Below are 5614 nucleotides of genomic sequence, written 5' to 3'. Positions count from 1 at the left end.
TTATATGTATATATATATATATATATATATATATATATATATATAGAGAGAGAGAGAGAGAGAGAGAGAGAGAGAGAGAGAGAGAGAGAGAGAGAGAGAGAGAGAGAGAGAGAGAGAGAGAGAGAGAGAGAGAGAGAGAGAGAGAGAGAGAGAGAGAGAGAGAGAGAGAGAGAGAGAGAGAGAGAGAGAGAGAGAGAGAGAGAGAGAGAGAGAGAGAGAGAGAGAGAGAGAGAGAGAGTTGACCACATACATAGCAGCCTACATTTTTTTTTTAAGTATTTTTCCCATTAATTTTCACCATAGATATTTAAAAACAATCTTCAATAAAGACTTTAAAGCCAGAAACTAAATGGACCAGTTTCAAAATGATTCATAGACTTTGATTTGAAGTGAAAAAGTGTTTAAAAATTGGAAAAGACCAAGAGAGTATACAAGACTGTGTACCGAATTTCTTTTATGGGGGAATGAACTACCTGTCCCATAAATCATTGCATTTGTGCATCAGTTAAATCTGAAACTACAATACAATATAAAACCATGCACATGAAATCAATGACTTAATTGTTTGTTTAATGTATGTATTATATGCTTATAATCATTGATATTTGTAGAGATTAGGAGATCAGATTAAATAAGATTTGTTGTTTTTTGAAGAGAGGTCTCTTATGCTAATTTCTTTGATCAAAATGCAATAAAAACAAATAATTAAATATGATTACAATTTAAAATAGCCATTTTCTATTTGAATATAGTTTAAAATATAATTTATTCCTGTGATGCAAAGCTGAATTTTTCTCCAGTCTTCAGTGTCACATGATCCTTCAGAAATAATTATAATATGCTGATTTGCTGCTCAAGAAACATTTATTATTATCTAGGTTGAAAATGGTTGCGCTGCTTAATATTTTTGTGAAAATATGTGTATATATCTATGGTAAGAGTGACTCTTCCGATTGGTGAATTACTGTAAATTGTGCAATTAAAACACAATTATAAAAATGAAGCTGAGATCACGGTGATCCGATGATATTATATACTTTCACAGAAGCCACATTAAATAGCCAAGGAGCTTATAGCAGGTCTGTTTTGAAACTTTATACATCATTAGTGCTAAAACTCATCTGTATGGAGTTTTTTTTTTAATGGAACTCAAGTGTTGCTCTAACATACACCATAAAATACAAAAAAATGAGCATGAAATCCTCACACTGAATTTAGCCACTATTCTCTTAGTTCTGAAATATACATGAAATTTACTGATACTGTTACTGAATATAGCGCAGTTCATTAGAGCAACAACAAGCAACAATACAGAGCCCACTGTGAGAGCAATAACTCTCAGGACTTATTAGTTTCTCGATGCTGTGGCATTATCATTACAGTCATTGCTCCAGCTGGTTATGCTGGGTGTTTTCTAAAGATTGCCACAAATGTGCACTTGAGAGCTGAAAGAAAGGAAAACCATCAGCAGATGCATGTGCTCACAGTACACTCTCAGTCAAACCTTCGCATTGCACAAAAAAACACTGAAGCAAAATAGGAATCAAAGCTCTAAGTGGGCCGATACTTTAGCCATAACATATTTTTCCAGAAAGTTGATATCACACGCTTGAGTGACGTCGGTCGGAGTCTCAGGTTCTCGTGAAGGATGCTGCGGTCTTTGCGTGTTGACGGCTGCTTTGAGTAACATTACCTTTGCCAAACTGCTCCCACGTGCCCTGAAACACATCGATGAAGGGGAACGTCTTCTCCCCAGGCCGAGGGAAAGGTGAGGTCACACCTGGCTTGTACACGATCAATGGCACTCCGGTGGCCACATCAAAGTTGCTGTATTTGGCCCACTCGCCATGTTCTCCTAATTACCAACCTGAGAGAGAGAGCGAGCGAGCGAGCGAGAGAGAGAGAGAGAGAGAGAGAGAGAGCGAGAGAGAGAGAAGAGAGCGAGAGAGAGAGAGAGCGAGAGAGAGAAGAGAGAGTGAAAAGAGAGCGAGAGAGAGAGAGAGCGAGAAAGAAGAGAGAGCGAGAGAGAGAGAGAGAGAGAGAGAGAGAGAGAAGAGAGAGCGAGAGAGAGAGAAGAGAGCGAGAGAGAGCGAGAGAGAGAAGAGAGAGCGAGAGAGAGAGAGAGAGAGAGAGCGAGAGAGCGAGAGAGAACTTTGAATTGAGGTAGCAAATAGAATGCAGAATTGTGATTTAAACTTAAGAAAGTAGAATTAAAAAGAAGTAAATAATATTAAAGAAAATGTTTTATAAACATGCTATCATACAAAATATGGGGTATTTCCAGAAATATTAAATAATGAATAATTTAAATGTTTAAAATAGTACCAATAATATTAAATATGCATTTAGTTGTAATAATTAATTTAATTACAATATTGCATTATTCTTTCATTATTTAGTTTATACTGTAATTATTATAATGTAATTTTGTAATATCATTTATATTAATTTCTTTTTGCGAATGAGCAAATAATGAGCAGCTGCTCATTAAATATAATAATGTAATTCAATAAATAAAATAAGATTTCATACTATATATAGAAAGACAGACAGACAGACAGACAGACAGATAGATAGATAGATAGATAGATAGATAGACAGACAGACAATTCAATTGAAATTCTTCATGCATTAAAAGTGAGCATATTAATATGTTATGTATAAGCACTATAACAAGAAAAACACATACACACACACACACACTTGACACGTATATGACAATCTTAACCAACAATTCAAAATGCAATTTATGCTAAATGGAAAAAAAAAAAAGTGACAGCATAATTTCTGAGAAGAACTTCTGAGAAGCCCACGAAACACTGAAAATCTGAGCTTCAATATAAACCAAATGCTTCAATACTGCCACCTAATGGATGTAATATTTAACAATGAGCTGAATTGCCAGAACTCTCTTGAACAAACTGTGATCTGAGCTGAACACCACTATAGTGTCCTTGGCGAGGCCAAAATCATCAAGGGCTTGCAGAATCTTTCCAACTTGAGCATCCACATATGATACAGAGGCAAAGTAGTGCTGTCGGATCTGCAGCTAAAAGATGAGGGGGAAAGTTCATATTTGATTCTACAAGAAATGGGATTTAAGGTCTTTTCAGGCAGGACCAAACTTAACTTCTAAAACCAAATTATAACTTCATACAATTGAAAAGGGAATAACCTCTAATTACCCAAAGCAAACTAAATGTAAATGGTAGTACAAAATCTCTAAGCGTGAACATCGTATTTTTGCATGGTACCTGAAAGTCTTTAGGAATGGGGCCATAAGGAAAGCTCAGATTTAACGCCTGAACATCTTCCCTCTTGCGGATGTCAGTCCAGGGGTTGTAGGCCACATTAGGAAGTTTCTTGGTAACATCTGGGTCTGGAGCCAGCGTCATACTCTCGATAGGATAGAGCTTTAGGTACTCCTATAAAAACACAGGATTTCCCAGATTCAGTGATTTAACAGGTGCTCATACAGTATGTCACGCTTCATTGAAAAGCACTTACCCGAGGGATTCTGAAAGGAATATGTGGCTTATAGAAGCCAACAGCCAGGAAGAAAGGATTGTGAGAGTCCTTCATAGACTTCAGGAGTCGTATGGCCTCTGCTGTGTTCTCTATGTCAGGAAGGGCTCCCAAAGGCATCTCACACATCCACGGCACACAATAAATTACTGTGCAGTGTGCCATCTTTATCTCTGCAGACCCAACAGATGAACATGAGATACTGGAAATAAACATTGCAATCTTTTAGAAATCTACTTGTACTTTACGCATGTTATTTACTAAAAGTAACTTCCTTTTTAAACATATTAAATGTTAGGTGGGTAATTTTTCTATATTAAATATTTTACACTGAAAATTATCCACACAAACTAAGTATAATGTATTTTGCACAGCAGATTTTGGAAACACAAGAAGCTCTCAAATAATTATAAGACAGATTAACCAGCGGGTGTCCGAATTGTATTAAGTGTGAGAGATCAAACAGTAATAATAAAGGTTTACAGTAGTGGTCCTCAGCCACGAGTCTGGTTTCATGTGGGCCTCACAATGACTTAATAATTAATTATTCATATCAATAACATTAAATTACTATTACTTTATTATTAATAATATATTACAACAATCTAGCTTAATAAAAAAAAACATGCAATCAAAATGCAAACTGAAAATTTTCCCCTCGATAAATATTGTTTTTAAGAACATACAGTTCTTGAAATGAATTGTGGTTAATTAAATTTACCTGTATGATTATATAAAAACCTATAAAAATAAATAAATAAAAATATTTAATTATAAAATATATAATATATAAATAAAAATATATATTTATATATAAATATGTATTATTTAATATTTCATTTTAGGTTCAGATGATAATAGACCATCCTCAAAAATCATGAATCATGTCCAGCACAATATTTGCCCCCTATATAATATAATATTCAAATAGATAAATTTTTAAAATGTATTAAAATAGAAAACAGTTATTTTAAATTGTAAAAATATTTTACAATATGACTCTTTTTGCTGTATTTTTTGCTGTATGATCAAATAAAAATCATACCAATCTAAAACCTTTAAACGGTAATGTATATTCAAGATTCAAGATTCAAGATTTTTATTTGTCACATACATGGTTATATACAGAATATATGACCAGCAGTGAAATGTAAGTCAGGTCCGCTCCATGGACAGTGCAATTATTAAAGAATACAAACACAAGAAAATTATATATAAATATAGGTATGGAAAAAGATTTTAAAAAATAAAAAATAAAAAAAATAAAATGTGCAGGACAGTATACTGTAGACTTAATAAATATTAAGATGAGCAGGAATATACAAGAGAAGAATGTGCAAACAGGTTGTACAGGGTAGTTACATAGCAGCAATAGAGGTAAAAACGTAAATAAATAAATTATTACATAAATTGCTGTGTGCAAGTGGCAATGTCAGTATATTAAGTGTCTTACTGATAATTAAGTGAAGTCATGTTGGTGTTAAGAGACTGAGTTTGAGTTTAGGAGCCTGATGGCCTGGGGGAAGAAGCTCCTCCTAAGCCTCTCGGTTTTTGCCATCAGGCTACGGAAGCGCTTACCAGATGGCAGCAAAATGAAAAGACAGTTACCAGGGTGGTTGGAGTCCTTGATGATTTTAACAGCTCTGCGTTTGCAGCGTTTGAGGTAGATGTCCTGTAGAGAGGGGAGAGCAGACCCTGAGATGCGCTCAGCTAAGCGCACAACTCTCTGCAGGGCTTTGCAGTCTTGACTGGAGCTGTTCCCATACCACACTGAGATACACTGAGTCAATACACTTTCTATGGCCCCTGAATAGAAAGTTTGGCGAAACCCTGAATTTTCTCAGCTGTCGCAGATGGTACAGTCTTTGTCTGGCTTTATTAACCTGAGTTTGGATGTGTGAAGTCCAAGTCAGGTCCTCGGAGATGTTTACACCAAGGTACTTGAAGCTGCTCACCCTCTCCACTGGGGTCCCACTGATCATAAGAGGAGTATAGGGCCGCTGCTGTCTCTTCCTGAAGTCCACAATCAGCTCTTTAGTTTTACTCACATTCATAGAGAGACAATTGTCCTGGCACCATGATGTGAGTT

General features: G+C 35.4%; 1 pseudogene; it reads right to left on the bottom strand.

The window, feature by feature from the left end:
• The window catches only part of LOC107665280 (iduronate 2-sulfatase-like), an 8469-nt pseudogene that overhangs the window by 986 nt on the left and 1869 nt on the right, over positions 1-5614 (bottom strand).

The sequence above is a fragment of the Sinocyclocheilus anshuiensis genome, unplaced genomic scaffold (genome assembly GCF_001515605.1).
Source record: "Sinocyclocheilus anshuiensis isolate Anshui unplaced genomic scaffold, SAMN03320099.WGS_v1.1 scaffold483, whole genome shotgun sequence".
NCBI lineage: Eukaryota > Metazoa > Chordata > Actinopteri > Cypriniformes > Cyprinidae > Sinocyclocheilus > Sinocyclocheilus anshuiensis.
This window is presented reverse-complemented; position numbering and strand designations above follow the sequence as displayed.